We start from the raw sequence: 18897 nt of genomic DNA, 5'->3' as shown, positions 1-18897 counted from the left end.
GCTGTCCCAAGAGATTTTTATTTCTAGGATAACTGAATAATATCTCTAGAAATCTTGTAGGAATACTGTTTTATAGGAGAGGCCTTTCCTTGTGGAAAGTGAATGAATAAAGATACTGTATTTATTAATATATTTATTGAATAAAAATTTAGTCCAGCAGGTTCTATGTGATACTGTAGACATAGAAAGCATAAAATATCCCTCACATATCATGTATAAAATCAGATTTTTTACATGGTCAATGAATATTAAGTCCATATGAAGAAGCACTTTCTTTAATTTGAAACCTTTCTAGTCTGAATCCATTTATAAGGTATGATTTTTATAATAAAAATGGAGATTATCAAAAGAAAGAAGTCTTTAAAAGACTCACATGTAAAACCCAAAGTTTTAAATCTAAAGTTTTGAAATTTCAGTTCTTTTTTGTTTGTTTGTTTTAGTAAAACTAACATATTGACTAATCTAAAAATCTTGAGTAGCTACACAGTAAACAACCCCATAAACAAATCTTAGAATACAGAATAGAATCAATATTTCAGAAAGTCACTCTCGTTGTCCTTTCCAAGACTGTTCTTATACCCTCTGCTATCTTTATTTCCCAAAACAAACTTGACTTTTGTCTTGTTCCTGTTTTTCTATGACTTAAACACTGATGTGCATTATTTTAAATATAATATCTTGTACCGTCCAGCAGGACCCAGTTATTCGTGAGTGTGAGGGGGACTGAAAACCTGAAAGAGAAATGAGCAAGAAAGAAGAGCAGAGACCAAGGAGGATTCCTGTCAAGGTCTCAGTTTATTAGGCTGAAATGCCAGGTTATAAGCACACCGTGAGGGGAAATAGGGAGGGGCTGAGGGGCAATTAACAAAGAACAAAGAAGTGGGCATCTGGGGACCTGAAGGCTGAATTCTGACTGCAGGCTGGAGGCACACTGAGTCTTATCTCCAGAATGTAGATTCCTCCTTAACAGTCCGGGGTGTCAAGCTGGGCTCAGCACATAACTCATGTCCTTAGAAGTCTTGGGAGTCAGGAAGAGATAAGGAAGAGGGGACTATAATTTAATCTTTTTAAGATCTTAGGTGCCAGGAAGTGATAGGGAGGAAGACGAGGTAACTGGCTCCTTAACACAAGGCCATTTGGCTTATTAGGGTGGGAAGCTGCAAAAGGCTTACTTTCTCATGGTATGGTCTCCAACAGTATCTCTTTCTCATTAATATTTCTATAATTTATCACTATAAGCAGTTAGCTTATATTCATTCTGTATAGGAATTACAAACATGTTGGCATAAAATTCTATAAAAATAAAGCCTTACTCTTTCTAACTTTATAGACAATACATTTGAAATATTTTTGAATAACATTCATATTAGTAAACCTGGATTTGCTTAAGATAGCTGTAAGGGAGCCATGATATAATAAGACATTTTCTCATAGTTAAGCTGAAGAAGTTAAACTTTGTTAAATAATAAAGAGTTAAATGAGAAAACTTGTACCTGAGGCTCATGTTCAGTAAAACCAAATCCTTGTAAGGATTGCAATAAAATGTTTGTCATAGATAGCTTCAGTTGTCATCTTAATTGAGAAATAGCCACCATCAGATATGCCCGTAGGCATGTCTGTGACATATTTTCTTTTCATTATTTTGATTTGATAGAGGAGGTTACTACTCACAGTGGGCAATGTTGTCCCTAGGCATATGAGCTTGGGCTATATAAACAAAGGAAGTTTGAACAAACTAGTAAGAAACATTTTCCATGATGTCTGCATCCAAGTTTTAGCTTTGAGTTCCTGCTTCCAAACATGATCAAGTATACCTTCCAAGATGAAAGAAACCCCTTCATCCCTAAGTGGGTTATAGTCCTTAATATTGTAAACTGTAAAATGTAATCTACATCAAAATATTAAAGACAGATATCAGGAAAATTTTTAATGGCTATAAATATATTTTTCAGAGAATAACCAATTCATTATACCATTTTAATGATTTTATTGATTTGTCTCTATTCTCTACTTATCTCCTCAAGAAATGAAAATTCATAATGTAGAAAATCCATAAATGTTGAATTTGATATGTGAATTTGCAGCAATTACTTTTTTTCAAGAGAATTAAATTGTTTATTAAGTACACATGATAATGAAGTGTACTAAAGCTTCAGTCCTATCTAATTTTTTATCTGATAGTATTACTTGATTTTGATAATGCATAGGGTGTGTCAACAACCATTTTATAACCAAATTGTGACCTTGCTTGGATGACCCTTTCAGGTGAAACTCATTAAAAGTTACAATAGTAACTGGCAGTTTAATATCACTAAGGTTTTTGAAGATAATGGCTTCTTCACTTGAGCAACCATAAATAAATACCAAATGGAGCTTGGCACCACTCTGAAGGAATTCTAACTTCTGTGTTGGGAAAGTTTACAAAGATGGCTTCAGAGTAGACTAACTTAATATAACACATTAAAAAAAAACCCTTTTATTCAGCAACATGATTAGATGATTACATTCAGCAAATAACAGCATGGATGAAAAAGGTCTACAGTAAAACCTTTTGATGTAATGCTTTACACTTTCCAAAAAGCAAACTAAAAGAACATGTTATACAATTAGTCACAAATACAGTCCTGGAGTTTTTGGCCACACACAAGTATTGTCTTAAACATGTCTTTGTAGCAGCTAGGCCCTTCCACCACTGTGCTTGGCTGAGTTCACAAATCTGTTGTAACCTGTAGCTTTCCTGTCATTACTTTGTCTCTCTGGTCCTGCTAAGGTTTGTTTCCTGGCTGTAATTAGGACCTCCTGCTGCTTCCATGTCTACTGCTGCTGCTGGAATCTCCATAGCCACTTTTGTTTAATGGTTTATTAAAGTACTTTCCTCTGCCATCATAAGGGCTAGAGCTCCTGCCTCCAAAGTTTCCTCCATTCATTGGTCCAAAATTTGAAGATTGATTGTTATAGCTTCCAAAATCATTGTCGTTTCCACCACCTCCAAAATTGCTTCCATCATTGCCAAATTTATTATTGCCATCCCCACTTCCACCATATACACCACCACTACAGTTGCCACCAAAGCCACCATGACCACAGACATTCTCTCCTCAACCAAAATTGTTATTGCCACAAAAACAGCCTCCATGACCTCCACAAAAGTTTCTGGAACAACTTCGATGTTTCTGGCTGGATGAAACACTCTTGCTCCACAGAGCCTTTCTTACTTCATAGTTGTGGCTATTCACAGCGTTTGCTGTTGTTGTTTTGTTTTTTGTTTGTTTGTTTTTGTTTTTTTTAGAGCTTCAAGAGAAATTTATTTGTTCAGTCTAGTCTGTTTATAGCTAGCTCAGTGAGGAAGAAACACCCTCCCTCCCGTGTCTTACCTTGTTTTGGTTATCTGTTCAGAGATAATAGTGACAGTTTATTTGTCAAATGCCAAGTGCTGAGCTGCCTAAGGTATTGACCACTTTGAGCTGATGAAGACCTGGGCATTTGTGTGCATCAGTGGTTTTGTTTTTGTTTTTTGCTTTTTGTTTGTTTTTGTTTTTTTGGTTTTTCTTTGTTTTTTTCTTTTTTCTTTTAATTTTTTAATTAGATATTTTCTTCATTTACATCTCATATGCTATCCCTCTTCCTAATTTCCTCTCCAAAAGTTCCCTATACCCTGTCCCCACTGTGCTCCCCAACCCACCCACCCTCTGCTACATATACAGCTAGAAACAGGAGCTCTGGGGGTACTGGTTAGTTCATATTGTTGTTCCTCCTATAGGGTTGCAGACCCTTTTAGCTCCTTGGGTACTTTCTCTAGCTCCTGCATTGGGGACCCTGTGTTCCATCCAATAGATGAATGTGAGCATCCACTTCTGTATTTGCCAGGTACTGGCATAGTCTCACAAGAGACAGCTATATCAGGGTCTTGTCAGCAAAATCTTGCTGGTATATACAATAGTGTCTGGGTTCTGAATAACAATCTTATCCACAGAGTCATGATCATCACAGGTGATAAAAGCAAAGCCCCTCTTTTTTCCACTGCCTCTGTCAATCATAATTTCTATCACTTCAATTTTCCTATACTACTCAAAATAATAGGTGATGTTCTTCAGTGTCTTCTTTAAAACCACCAATAATGCTTTTTTTTTTTTTTTCACAGATAAGTGGGCACCTGGTCTCTGAGAATATTCCTTGACAGAGCTCTCTTAGGTTCCACAACTCTTCCATCTACCTTGTGTGGTCTTGCATTGGCAGCAATATCCACATTCTCCATAGTGGTGTATGTGACAAACCCAAAGCCCCTGGATCTCTTGGAGTTTGACTCTCTCATTACACCACAGTTGAGGAGTGTTCCCCATTGCTCAAAATGGTTCCTCAGACTCTCTTTTGTTGTTTCAAAACTCAGCCCTCTGGCGAAGAGCTTCTGCAGCTGTTCTGGCTCCTTGGGAGACTCTGACTTAGACATGATGGCAGGGTGATAAGAGCCTTAAGCGATGCTTCCTTGGAAGTGACAAATAGCAGAAAGGAATAATATAACAAACATCCCCAACAATTACTTTTGAATGACAACTTTTTGTTGTTTTGTAGAGAGGTCCCGGTGTTTATAAAGGTCCACATAAAATAGACACCTGGATAGCCTTAATTTATCACAATGATAATTCATTTGTTTGTCTATTCTAAACTAGTGCATTGTAATATATTTTGTGTTTGAAATAGTAAATAATAGGTAAGAATTATAATTCACTCAGTGACACTACATTTTATGTACCTAAAAGGTTCTAAAAATTGTAGAAAGCACGTTGTATATATTCTATTAATTAATCATTGTAAAGGGCCCTTTGAAAGTTGTACATCTTTATCACCTTGATTTCTAAAACATTTATTTATTTAGATATATTCTTATGTAGGACAATTTGACCTTGAACTTCAGAGCCTTCTGTCACATTCTCTCTAATACTGGCCTTAAGGGCATGTGTTAACATGTCCTCTTTTTGTAACTATTAAAAAAAAATCAGATGAAAAAGTAAGTCTCAGTATAGACAAACCCCTTTCTTGACATATAGAAAAGTTAAATTGAACCTAGATTTTGATCTAAGTTTATCTGACGGTGGAGGGAAAAATCAAAATATACTCTTTCTACATGTTAATAAGGGAAAATGTAAAAATAGACACTGGACAAATATTCCAAGAACAAAATAATTTTGCCTATCTATAAATACTTTGAAAAGATTAAGCAGAAATATCTACTATGGATTGCTACTTCATGGCAAAGTCATCTATAAGTGAAAAGACAGTTCTTCCTAGGTGTTATTAATCCTAGGTGTCTAAAGTGATGCCTTCCCACAGCTCATTGTTATGTGATTGTAAAAAAATTGTAAACTATCATTTCACTCAAAACTGATGTATAAAATAAAGTATGTATTGGAGCCTAACTCCCCTACACACACTGACATGTGAAGAAAATGTATATAATTGCTAAATATATTAAATGTTTTCATGGATTAAAAGCAATCATAATTCACTACTTACCCATGGAATAGAGATATATCCTAATGCCGAATTAACATTTATTACTTAGAATTGAAGTCCTTATTATCAATATATTGTTGTGATGGACTTACAGATGTGAGGATGGTTCATTTATATAAGTGATTATGCCAACACTTTCATATGAAATACAAACTTAAAACTATTAGATGTTATTGCTTAGTTCTGGCATTTACCTTGTACTCAGTATCATTCTTGTTAATCAATTTAGTGTTCCCACTCAGCATTAAAGCAATGCAGTCATAGAAGTGAAGACTTATTTTAATGTTCAGATCTCATTTTCTTTTCAGTAAATAATTCATGTATTCTGCTATATTGAATAACAAAGGGTACCATGATTTTATTGTTTTTTAGGTAAGGAATCCATTATTTTTTTTAGTTTCATTTCTGTTGCCTGATAATCTGCCCAAATGTAACTAAAGAGAGAAAGGGGTTTATTTAAGTTTACATTTCTGGGTTATCATCTATTACTGAGGGAAGTCAAGCCAGAAACTCATGACAAGCACTTGAAGTCAGGCCTTGCTTGTTATTCTACACAGCATTATTTTTGACAAGAAGCTGATTTCATAGTCAAAGAAATATAGCAAGAGCCATACACAATGTTGTTTTCTAACATGCTCACTGACCAGGCTTAACTAGGCTTAACTAGATACCTTAAACTGTTCAGAAATGCTTACTTTTGGCATGCTAGTTCTTTCTTTCTCAAATACCAATCAAGACAACCTGGCAAAAACCTGTTTACATGTAAATGTAATATAGGTAATTCCTCTGTTATGGCTTTCCTTCCTCTAGGATAATTCTAGGATAGGAAAGTTTTACAGGAAAAGCTAACTAAGGTATTTATTATGTATAAATATGGAAATGTATAACAGTTATCAAAGATAAGTGTAATCACTGGTTATAGCTGTTGACTGCTATCTATGTATAGCATTATTAGGATAATGAAATAAAAATACATTCCTTTTTCCCCAGTGGGACTATAAACTAATCATAAGAAAACCTGTCATAAATCATTGTGTAATCACCATTATGCTAGTGTATTTAATTATTTTATTTCTACTAGAATCATAAAGTAAATAGAAAACACAATTAAAAGAGCTCATAAGATCATTTAGTTACAAATTCTCAATGAAAGTCTGCCATACTAGGCTATATGTTAAATTTTTACACTACATTGTTCATAACTATTAGAGCATAACCCTTAAAGCAGTTAAAAGAAATAAAATTTAATAATTGTGTAATTATTTGATAAAGGTTTATTCTACCCACTGGAATATAAGTTCCATTAAAGTAGAACACGTGCAGAATGGCATGAAGAAATACACACAAAATAATATAAAAACTAAAGGAAATTTTATTTAGATTTATTCTTATTCATTTGGAAATTTTTAGATTCCGTTCTAAAGTTTTTTTTCTCAAAAACTTAATAACATAGAATTATTGAGGTATGAAATAATTTTCTAGACTATTTTAGACTTTTTTGATGTATTTGTCTGTCTTTGGAAATATTTTACATACAGAAGGGGAGATAAGTTTTTAACAACACAAAACAAAGCTTAAAGACAGGGAATATTATTTGCCTGATTCCTGTGTCACTCCACTAGCTTGCTTAGCATGCATGAGTCCATGAGGTATGGCGATGAAACCTTGTAATCCAAGGATTCAGGATGTGGGAAAAAGGAGGATTAGATGTTCAAAGTCATTCTTGCCTACTACAAAACCTAAATAGAAGAAAATATATTTATACTATTCTAATCTAAACTTATATTAGTGGAAAATAGAAGGTATAGTATGGTCATAGCCATACCATGATAAGACTCTTGAAAAAACTTATAGTTCACTAATTAGTACATATTTTGTTTAAGGAGACATAAAATAAAATATTTCTACTCATTTTGAATATAATTTCCATGTCAATTGCTGTATCCAACCTATCTCAGAATGTAGATTGCTTAGAAAGACTGGAGAAATTAATCTTTTGGCCAGCTTTCCTGATTTGAATTAAATCATTTCCATGTTCTTAATATTTTAAAAATATAAAATTTAGAATATATATATATATATATGAATATATAAAGCAATTAAATAAATCATTGAATTAGTTACATGAAATATTATACACAAATTAAACAACTAAGTTTTTTACAATCTTGAGCATTATAGTCTATTCAAATTGCACCACACAAATATGTTAATATACATTTTAGAAGAGTACATTGCTTTCTAAATTTATTCTCATCCATCACAAAATTGACATAAGAAAGGAAGACCATCATATTTTGCCTTTGATTAATACATTTTGACTTATTTTCCAGACTAAATATATTTAATGAGGCAAGGCATTGTGGTGCATGCCTTTAATCCTAGCATTCACGAAGGACAGACAGGTGTATTCCTATGGGTTGAAGGCAAGCTACACCTACAGAATGAGATCTGGTTTCAATATAACATAAAAAGAAGATTTAATAAGTTGTCACTGCCAGAATTCTGTGATAGGCACTACACCTAGTTTATACACTAACTTGTATTGAACCAGATAAACAGGAAGCACCAAGAACTTATAATTTTTGAATTATGTAAAAATTATATATCACATCTACTACAATTTCTATGCAATCACTATTCTTACTACTAGTATCCTCTGTGCTATTTAAGTAAATTTTAAAGTGGGTTTATTAGGGTGAAGTACAAAATATTGTAAATCCAGGGGCTAGGGGATGGTAGGAACGGTGGAAGTGCAGGGAGGTGGCTCAAGTTCTTCTGAATTGAGGATCAGGGAGCAGAGAAATAAGAGCAGGACTCAATCAGACAGACATAGTTCAGAGCTATTACCAGTAGAGACAGGGAAGAGAATAAATGGCCCTCTTTTGCCAGTGAAGAATACATGGAAATGATGAGCAGAGAATGGAAAGAGGAGCAGAGTTAAGAAACATCTGGGTTTCATTCCTAGCTCATTAATGACAGCAGGGAGATTGCCAAGATTTCCAAAAGAAACATACAGGAGAAGTTCTGGATCCATGATGTGTAGTAGTATTATTGCTTAGCAAAATATAATGCATGGCATCCTTGATACTCTCCTTAGGTTTGGCCCTGAACCATGGACCAAGCACTTCTGACTTCCACACTTTTAGAAGACCATATTATACAGAGATGGAGACACATATACATATATATTTGCTCAGTTCTTACAACGTGTAAATCATATGAAAAGAATCCTAACAATTTTCTTCTGAGGAACAAATGTCAGACCACTTTTGGTTCAGATTGGTGGTAAACAGTTGAATACTCTAAAGAGTTGGGGCAGGAGATCATTCAGGGCAGAGGAGAGTCTGGAGATCAACCCATAGACACATAGAAACACATTTTGGCAAAGACTAGTAATACTTCCTGATGTCAGAGTATTTTGTCACACTTCATTCATTTAGTGTTAAAAGATTTTACAATCTTCTGACACTTTAGAAAAGCAGATACTAGATAGCATCTTTTAGCAAAAATAATTTTTTATTTAAAAGATTCTCCGTCTTGCTAGCACTTCCAGTACTATATTGAATAAATACGGGGAGAGTGGGTATCCTTGTCTTGTCCCTGATTTTAGTAGGATTGCTTCAAGTATCTCTCCATTTAATTTTATATTGGCTGTTGTTTTGCCATAAATTGCTTTTATTATGTTCAGGTATGGTCCTTGAATTCCTGATCTCTCCAATGCTTTTAATATGAAGGGGTGTTGTATTTTATCAATTTTTTCTGCATCTGAGGAGATTACTATGTGATTTTTTTCTTTGAGTTTGTTTATGTCTCTTAATACATTAATGGATTTTCATATATTGAACCAACTTTGCATCACTGAGATGAAACCTACTTGATTGTGGTGAATGATGGTTTTGATGTGTTCTTGGATTGTGTTAGTTAGAATTTTATTGGATATTTTTGCATCAATATTCATAAGCAATATTAGTTTGAACTTCTCTTTTTGGGTTGAATCTTTCAGAGGAATATAAATTGGAAAAGAAGAAATAAGTGTACCACTATTTGCAGATGATATGATAGTATACATAAGCAAACCCAATAATTCTTTCAGAGAACTTCTCCAGCTGGTAACCATATTAAGCAAAGTGACCAAATATAAAATTAACTCAAATAAATCAGTAGCCTTTCTTTATACAAACAATAAACAGGTTGAGAAAGAAATTCGGGAGACAACTCCTTTCACAATAGCCACAAATTATATAAAATATCTTGGGGTTACTTTAACCAAACCAGAGAAAGAAATATATGACAATAATTTCAAGTCTCTCAAGAAAGAAACTGAAGATGATCTCAGAAAATGGAGAGGTCTGCTATGCTCATGGTTTGGCAGAATTAATATAGTAAAAATGGTCATCCTACTGAAGACAATCTACAGATTCAATGTAATCCCAATTAAAAACCCAAGACAATTCTTAAAGACATGGAAAGAGCAGTTCTGAAACTCATCTGGAAAGGCAAAAAACACAAAATAGCAAAAATGATCCTTAACAATAAAAGAATGGCTGATGGAATCACCATCCCTGACTTCAATCTTTACTACAGAGCAATAGTGATAAAAACTGCATGGTATTGGTATAGCGGGAGATATGTTGATCAATGGAATAGAATTAAAGACCGAGAAATAAAACTACATACTTAATGGGCACATGGTCTTTGACAAAGACTAATATACAATGGAAAAAAGAAAGCATCTTCAATAAATGGTGCTGGTCCTACTGGCTGTCTGCATGAAGAAAACTGAAAATATACCCATATTGGTCACCTTGCACAAAGCTCAAGTCTAGTTCGAGGACCTCAACATAATATCAAATACACTAAATCTAATAGAAGAGAAAGTGGGAAAGATCCTTGAACTCATTGGAATGGGGGAGGGGGGATTTCCTAAACAAAACTCCAGTGGCTCATGCTTTAAGGTCAAGAATTTATAAATGAAACCTTACAAAATTGGAAAGCTTCTTTATGGCAAAGGACATAGTCAATAAGACAAATCGGCAACCTACCAATCGAGAAAAAAACTTCCTTAAACCCAAATCCAATAGATCCAATAGAGATCTAATATCCAAAATATATAAATAACTCATGAAGCTAACCACCAAAAGTCCAAATAAATAAATAAATAAATGGGGTATAGAACTAAATCAAGAATTCACAACAGAGGACTTTTAAATGTCAGAAAAACACATATTTGAACATAAAGGAATGTTCAAAGTTTTCAGTGATCAGAGAAATGCAAATCAAAATGAACATGAGATTACACCTTTTTTTAAAAAGATATTTTTTTTTTNTGNTTTTTTTTTTTTGAGACAGGGTTTCTCTGTGTAGCTCTGGCTGTCCTGGAACTCACTTTGTAGACCAGGCTGGCCTCGAACTCAGAAATCCGCCTGCCTCTGCCTCCCGAGTGCTGGGATTAAAGGCGTGCGCCACCACGCCCGGCTAAAAAGATATTTTTATTAGATATTTTCTTCATTTACATTTCAAATGCTATCCCCACAATCCCCTATACCCTCCCTGTGCCCTGCTTCCCAAAGCATTCACTCCCACTTCCTGGCCCTGGCATTCCCCTGTACTGAGGCATATGATATTCTCAAGACCAAGGGCCTCTCCTGCCATTGATCTCCTACTAGACCATCCTCTGCTACATGTGAAACTAGAGACACAGTTCTGGGGTGTACTGGTTAGTTCATATTGTTGAGTTTCCTATAGGGTTGCAGACCCCATTAGCTCCTTGGGTACTTTATCTAGCTTCTTCATTAGGGGGTCCTGCATTCCATCCAATAGATTACTGTGAGCATCCACTTCTGTATTTGACAGGCACTTGGAATAGCCTCACAAGAGATAGCTATATCAGGGTCTTGCTAGCAAAATCTTGCTGGCATATACAATAGTGTCTGGGATTGGTGGTTGTACATGGGAAGGATCCCCAACTGGGGCAGTCTCTGGATGGTCCTTTCTTACATCTCAGCTTCGAACTTTGTCTTTGAAACCCCTTCCATGGGTATATTGTTCCCTATTCTAGGAAAGGATGATGTATACACCCTTTGGTCTTCCTTCTTCTTTTGTTTCCAAATTTTTGTTTTGCAAATTTTATCATGGGTAGTCTACATTTCTGGGTTAATATCCACTTATCAATGAGTGAATAACATGTGTGTTCTTTTCTTATAAGGTTACCTCACTCAGGATGATATTTTCCAGATGCATCCATTTGCCTAAGAATTTCATAAATCCATTGTTTTTAATTGCTGAGTAGTACTCCATTGTGTAAATGTACCATATTTTCTGTATCCATTCCTATGTTGAAGGACATCTGGGTTCTTTCCAGGTTCTGGGTATTATAAATATTTTTGTGAATATAGTGGAGCATGTGTCCTTATTACATGTTGGAACATCTTCTGGGTATATACCCAGGAGAGGTATTGCTGGGTCTTCCTGTAGTACTATATCAAATTTTCTGAGGAAACAGCAGACTGATCTCCAGGGGCTTTGTACCAGCTTGCAATTGCCAGCATCTACTGTCATCTGAATTTATGATCTTATCTATTCTGACTAGTGTTAAGTGGAATCTTATGGATGTTTTGACTTGCATTTCCCTGATGATTAAGGATGTTGAACATTTTTCAGCTGTTTCTCAACCATTGAGTATTCCTTGGTTGAGAATTCTTTATTTAGTTCTGTATCCTATTTTTAATAGGGTTATTTGGTTTTCTGGAGTCCATCTTCTTGAGTTCTTTATATATATTGGATATTAGTCCCCTACCTGATTTAGAATAGGTAAAGATCCTTTCCCAATCTGTTGGTGGCCTTTTTGTCTTATTGAAGGTGTCTTTTGCCTTGCAGAAGCTTTGCAGTTTTATGAGGTCCCATTTGTCCATTTTTGTTCTTACAGTACAAGCCATTGCTGTTCTGTTCAGGAATTTTTCCCCTGTGCCCATATCTTCAAAGCTTTTCCTCACTTTCTCCTCTATAAGTTTCAGTGTCTCTGGTTTTATGTGGAGTTCCTTGATCCACTTAGATTTGACCTTAGTACAAGGAGATAAGAATGGATCAATTCACATTCTTCTACATGATAACCACCAGTTGTGCCAGCACCAATTGTTGAAAATGCTGTCTTTTTTCCACTGGATGGTTTTAGCTCCCTCGTCAAAGATCAACTGATCATAGGAGTGTGGGTTCATTTCTGGGTCTTCAGTTCTATTCCATTGGTCTACCTGTCTGTTGCTGTACCAGTACCATGCAATTTTTTTTCACAATTGCTCTGTAGTACAGCTTGAGGTCAGGCATGGTGATTCGCCAGAGGTTCTTTTATTGTTGAGAATAGTTTTTGCTATCCTAGGTATTTTATTATTCCAGATGAATTTGCAAATTGCCCTTTCTAACTCTGTGAANNATTGAGTTGGAATTTTGATGGACATTGCATTGAATCAGTAGATTGCTTTTGGCAGGATAGCCATTTTTACTATATTAATCCTGCCAATCCATGAGCATGGGAGATCTTTCCATCTTCTGAGATCTTCTTTGATTTCTTTCTTTAGAGACTTGAAGTTCTTTTCATACATATTTTTCACTTCCTTAGTTAGAGTCACACCAAGGTATTTTATATTATTTTTTTACTATTGTGAGGGGTGGTGTTTTACTAATTTCTTTCTCATCCTATTTATCCTTTGTGTAAAAGAATGCCACTGATTTGTGTGAGTTAATTTTATATACAGCTACTTCACTGAAGCTGTTTATCAGGTTTAGGATTTCCCTAGTGGATTTTTTTAGGATCACTTATATATATCATCTGAAAACAGTGATATTTTGACTTCTTCCTTTCCAATTTGTATCCCCTTGAGCTCCTTTTGTTGTTTAATTGCTCTGGTTAGGACTTCAAGTGCTAAATTGAATAGGTAGGGGAAAGTGGGCATCCTTTTCTATTCCCTGATTTTAGTGGGGTTGCTTCAAGTTTCTCTCAATTTAGTTTGATGTTCACTACTGGTTTGAAAGTCCACCTTATAGCAATCAGAATGACTAGTATCAAAACCATAGGTGACAACACATGTTGATGAGGATATGGAAAAATCAGAACACTTCTCTATTGCTGGTGGTATTGCCAACTGTTACAACAACTCTGGAAATTAATTTGGAGGTTCCTCAGAAAATTAGAAATAGATCTACCTGAAGACCCAGCAGTACCACACTTGGGAATATAACCAAAAGTTGCCTCAGCATTCGACAGGGGCACAAGTTCTACTATGTTCATGGCAGCCTTGTTTGTGATAGCCAAAAGTTGGATACAACCCTGATGTCCCAGGACAGAAGAATGGATACAGAGAATGTAGATCATTTACACAATGGAAAACTACTCAGCTGTTAAGGATGATGACATCCTGAGTTTTGCAGGCAAATGAATGGAACTAGAAAATATCATCCTGAGTGAGGTAACTTAGACCCAAAAGGACATGCATGGTTTGTACTCACTAATAAATGGATATTAGCCAAGAAGAAAAAGAAAAAGAAAAAGAAAGAGAAAAAGAAAAAGGAAAAGAAAAAGAAAAAGAAAAAGAAAAAGAAAAAGAAAAAGAAAAAGAAAAAGGAAAAGGAAAAGGAAAAGGAAAAGGAAAAGGAAAAGGAAAAGAAAGTACAGAATAGACCTGAGATACATTCCACAAAACTCAAAAAGGGCAGGAAGCTAAGGGTCCAAGTGAGGACTCCTTATTCCCACTGGAGAGGAAAATGAAATCAATCAAAAGAGGGGAGGGAGTGGTACCTGGGACTGAAAGTGAATATGTGATGGTATGGAGAGGGGAACATGATCTGGTATTGGGTGAAAGAAAAGGACTGAAGTCCTCAGGGTCAGCAGAAAGAATGGAAGCAGCCAACCTCAGGACTTAGGAGGTTGAGGGGACCCTGGGAGGTGAGAGACTCTCAGGACCTAAAGGGAAGGACATTAGATGAAATCCTGGACAGTAGTGAGAGGGAAATTATGGAGCCCACCACAGGGTATCAAGTGACAGAGGGGGTTACCATCTCACAGTCAAAACTCTGTTTGTGCCGGGCGTGGTGGCGCATGCCTTTAATCCCAGCACTCGGGAGGCAGAGGCAGGCGGATTTCTGAGTTCGAGGCCACCCTGGTCTACAAAGTGAGTGCCAGGACAGCCAGGGCTACACAGAGAAACCCTGTCTCGAAAAACCAAAAAAAAAACAAAAACCAAAAAAAAACCTCTGTTTGTGTCTGAAATAACTTCAGAGTTGGAAATTGATAGGATCCTGAGGAAAAAAGGTCCTGAGACAGGCCCAAAGTAAGATCCAGCTCAAGAAGAGGTCCTAAGTTCCTGACATTATTACTGAGGCTATGGAACACTCACAGAAAAGGACCTATCATGACTGCCCTTCCAAAGAATCAACAAGTAGCTGAAAGAGTCAGATGCAGATATTTTTACCCAACAAATGGACAGAATCCCCTTACCCCTTTGGTTGAATTAGGGAAAGGCTAGAAGAATCTGAGGAGGACGACCAGCAGTCTCAGATAACCTGGATCCCTGAGATCTCTCAAACACTAAACCACCAACCAGGCAGCATACACCAGCTGATATGAGTCTGCCAATACATGTACATCTGGGTCTGGGTTCAGTCAGAGAAGATGCACCTAATTTTTAAGAGCCTGATGTCTGCAGGGAGTTTAGAGGTCTGGTTGGGTGTTGTGTGTGTGTGGGGATATCCTCATTGAGACAGGGGAGTGAGGAGGAGGTATAGGATATGGAACGGTCAGAGGGTAGACGGGGTGGGGGTAGGGAATAAAATCTGGAGTGTAAAATAAATAAATAAATAAATAAATAAATAAATAAATAAATAAATGAAAAAGTGGCACTCTGTCACCTTTTGTCAGCATAGAAAAATATGATTTAATATCTGTTAATGGTTTTTCTCAATGAAGTAGAGACTTGCCACAAGTACTATTTAAACTTGAGTATGTATGATAAATCTAGAGCTTGGTTTATTGGTAGATCACATGCTTAGCATGGACCAAGATCTGCTTTTCATCCCCACCACCAAACCAAAAATTACAGTGAATATCCTATATTGGCAGTATCAAAGACTTGATAGAAGACATTCCCAATGTATCAGAGAAATACTGCATGACTAGAACACATTTTAAAAGCTCAAAACTATTAATAAAAAACTATTAAGAATAAAGGTCAATGCTATCTGATAGAATGGTAATTTCACTGAAAGCTTAAATGGCTCAGATTCTGATGTTAGAGCAAAAAATCCTAAGTGCTTTTTTAATGTTCAAAAACTCTGTTTTTTGTTGCCAAAATGGCATGAAAATATATTTTTTTAACAAACTGAGTTGATAAACTATAAAACTCTTAAAACATGAACTGTCTACTAATATAAAAATAAGTCAATATTAAAGAAATTTACAATGAAATTTCAAAATATTTGTAATATGCAAAAAGCCTTATGTTAAGTTTATGATTATGTACTAAATATAAGCTAAAGAAAATAACACTTTCAATATTTTTTAAAAATATATTGGCAACAATTTTGGAAAGAAATAAACTGAATTCCATTAGTCACAGTGTGATTTGTACCAAGTGCATAGAAATAATAACCAGTATGTTTATTCATAGTTAACAAGAATTAACCATGTGTGATGGTTTGAATATGCTTGTCCAAGGAAGTGACACTATTAGAAAGTGTGGCTTTATTGTAATAGGTTTGGTCTTTTGGAGTAGGTGTGTCACTGTGGGATGGGCTTAAATACTTTCAACCTACCTTCCTGGAGGCCAGTATTCTGCTAGCAGCCTTCAGAATTCTTAAAACTTCTTAGATCCTTCTTCACTACACCAGTCTGGATGCTGCCATGTTCTACCTTTATGACAATGCACTGAACCTCTGAACCTATAAGCTAGGCCCATTTAAATGTTGTCTTTATAAGAATTGCCTTGGTCATGGTGTCTGCTCACAGCAGTAAAACCCTAAGACACCATGGATAAGATTTTCACTGCATATTTTTAAAAGAATGATTTTTATCCTTTAACAACTTCATAAGTGTATGCAATGTGTTTTAATCATATGCACCTTCATAAGAACCTGTAACTCTTGTAGAAACTGCCAACATGTCTGTCTTTTATTTCACATCTCTTCCATTTTAATAACCAACTTGTTGCAATTAGTGCTTCCTGTTGGAATATCAACTCATCTTTTGTCTTAGTCTTATGCAGGTGATTATAGTGTCAATGAGTTTATGAGCGCAATTGTTTTGTCATGTCCTTATAATAATCTTCCATAATAGTAAACTTCAATCAGCTCTCATACTCTTTCTGTTCCTCTTCTTACAACAGACAGGTTGATAGATAGAAACAAATTTAATACCCAAACATAAGTCCACACATCTAGAGAATCCTGCTATTGGATAAAGAAGTCATAAATACACAATGGAAATAAAAAGCATCTTCCCCATATAGTACTGATCTAACTGGATGTGAGCATGTAAAAGAATGCAAATTGATCCATATCTATCACCCTTCACAAAACTCATTTGAAAGTGGATCAAAAACCTTAACATAAAACCAGACACACTAAACATGACAGAATAGAAAGTGAGGAGTAGACTTAAATGCATTGGCAAAGGAGATAATCTCCTGAAAAGAACACTGATAACACTGGCATAAAGACAACAATCAATAAAAGGGACTTCATGAAACTGAAAAACTTCTGTAAAGCAAAGGACACCAATAATAGGACAAAATGGTAGCCTACAAAAATGTAAAAATATTTGCACAAACTCCACATCTGATATAGAACTTATAACCAACATGTATAAAGAACTCAAGAAAACAGACCTCAAACATCTAAAATTTCCAATTAAATAAGTATATATATATATATATATATATATATATATATATATATATANAGAGAGAGAGAGAGAGAGAGAGAGAGAGAGAGAGAGAGAGATCTCAATAGAAGAATCTCAAATGGCTGTGAAACACTTAATGGAGTGTTTAATATCCTTAGTCATCAAGTAAATGCAAGGCAAAAATACTTTGAGATTCTATGTTGCACCTGTCAGAATGGTTAATATCAAAACCATAAGTGCCAGCTCAGGCTGGCAAGGATGTGGAGAAAGAGAATACCCCTCCATTGCTGGAAGGAGTGAAAACATGTATAGTCATGAAAATTAATAAAACAGTTCTTCAGAAAATGTGGAATCAATCTTTCTCAAGACCCAAGAGTACTACTCTTGAGCATATGCCCAAACAATGTCCCTAACTATGTTTTTGTAGCCTTATACATAACAGAAAATGGAAAAAAATACCTAGATATCTCTCAACCAGAGAATGAATAAAGAATATGTGGTATATTTACACAATGGAGTATTGTTTAGTTGTTTAAGAAAATGACATCATAAAGTTTACATCTAGTGAATACAACTAGAAAAAAAGTATACTGGTGTAGTTAACCTAGACCCAGAAATACAAATGTGGTAATATTTACTTAAAAGAGGATATTAGCTATTAAGTAAATGATAATCAAGCTACAGTCTAAAGATCCACAGAGATTAGGGAAAGAGTGATTTTTTTTCAAGGACAAATGGATCTCCCTGGAAAGGGGAAATAGAATAGATTTGGCAGGTGGACTTGGGCAGGGTAGCAATGGGAGTGATAGGTATCAGGTGGAGGGAGTGGAGGAAGAGTATGTAGGGAGAGAACTGGAATTGGAGAGTAGAGTATAGAAATTTAGTTCAGTGGAAATTTCCTGGATCTGAAAAGATGACACTAGTGACTCTGAACAGGCTATCTTTTGTAGTCAGGCTAGGCTTCTAGTAGTGGGTCACATTGCATTAGGTCAAGCTGTTGGCTGAAAGGGGCTTGTGGAAACACATAAACAACCAGGTTGATTGTAGAATAGAGGGTTTCTCTCTAACAACTGACTGCACAAGCCCCATTTCAGAAGACAGCATTCACACAGATCTTGAACATAGGATAAGCAAGGACCTGGATGAATACTTTACCCCTATGTCTAATCTCTTTGGCAGAAAAGGTACTCTGCAGGCTACTAAAAGAGAAACATGGTCAAAAACCCAGCAACAAAACACTAGACCTACTAGCTCTCTTGCCTGAAGAATGTGCTGGGAAAATGGTTGCATAGAATATGACTTAAACCGATGTTTAGTTTAAGTTGAGACCCATGCCATGAAAGGAATTCCATGACCTACACAGCCTAGAAGGCTAGGAACATCCAGATATCTAGGAAAGAAGCAAATAGAACTGGCAAAAAAAGAAAAAGAAAAAGAAAAAGAAAGAAAGAGAAAGAAAGAAAGAAAGAAAGAAAGAAAGAAAGAAAGAAAGAAAG

At 35.5% G+C, this 18897-nt stretch overlaps 1 pseudogene; it reads right to left on the bottom strand.

Moving 5' to 3' along the window:
• Nucleotides 1–2789: 2789 nt before the first annotated feature.
• LOC110286359 lies at nucleotides 2790–4447 on the bottom strand (annotated as a pseudogene).
• Nucleotides 4448–18897: the final 14450 nt, after the last annotated feature.

This window comes from Mus caroli, chromosome X, assembly GCF_900094665.2.
Source record: "Mus caroli chromosome X, CAROLI_EIJ_v1.1, whole genome shotgun sequence".
NCBI lineage: Eukaryota > Metazoa > Chordata > Mammalia > Rodentia > Muridae > Mus > Mus caroli.
Note: the sequence above shows the minus strand (reverse complement) of the source record. Positions and strands in the feature narration are given on the sequence as shown.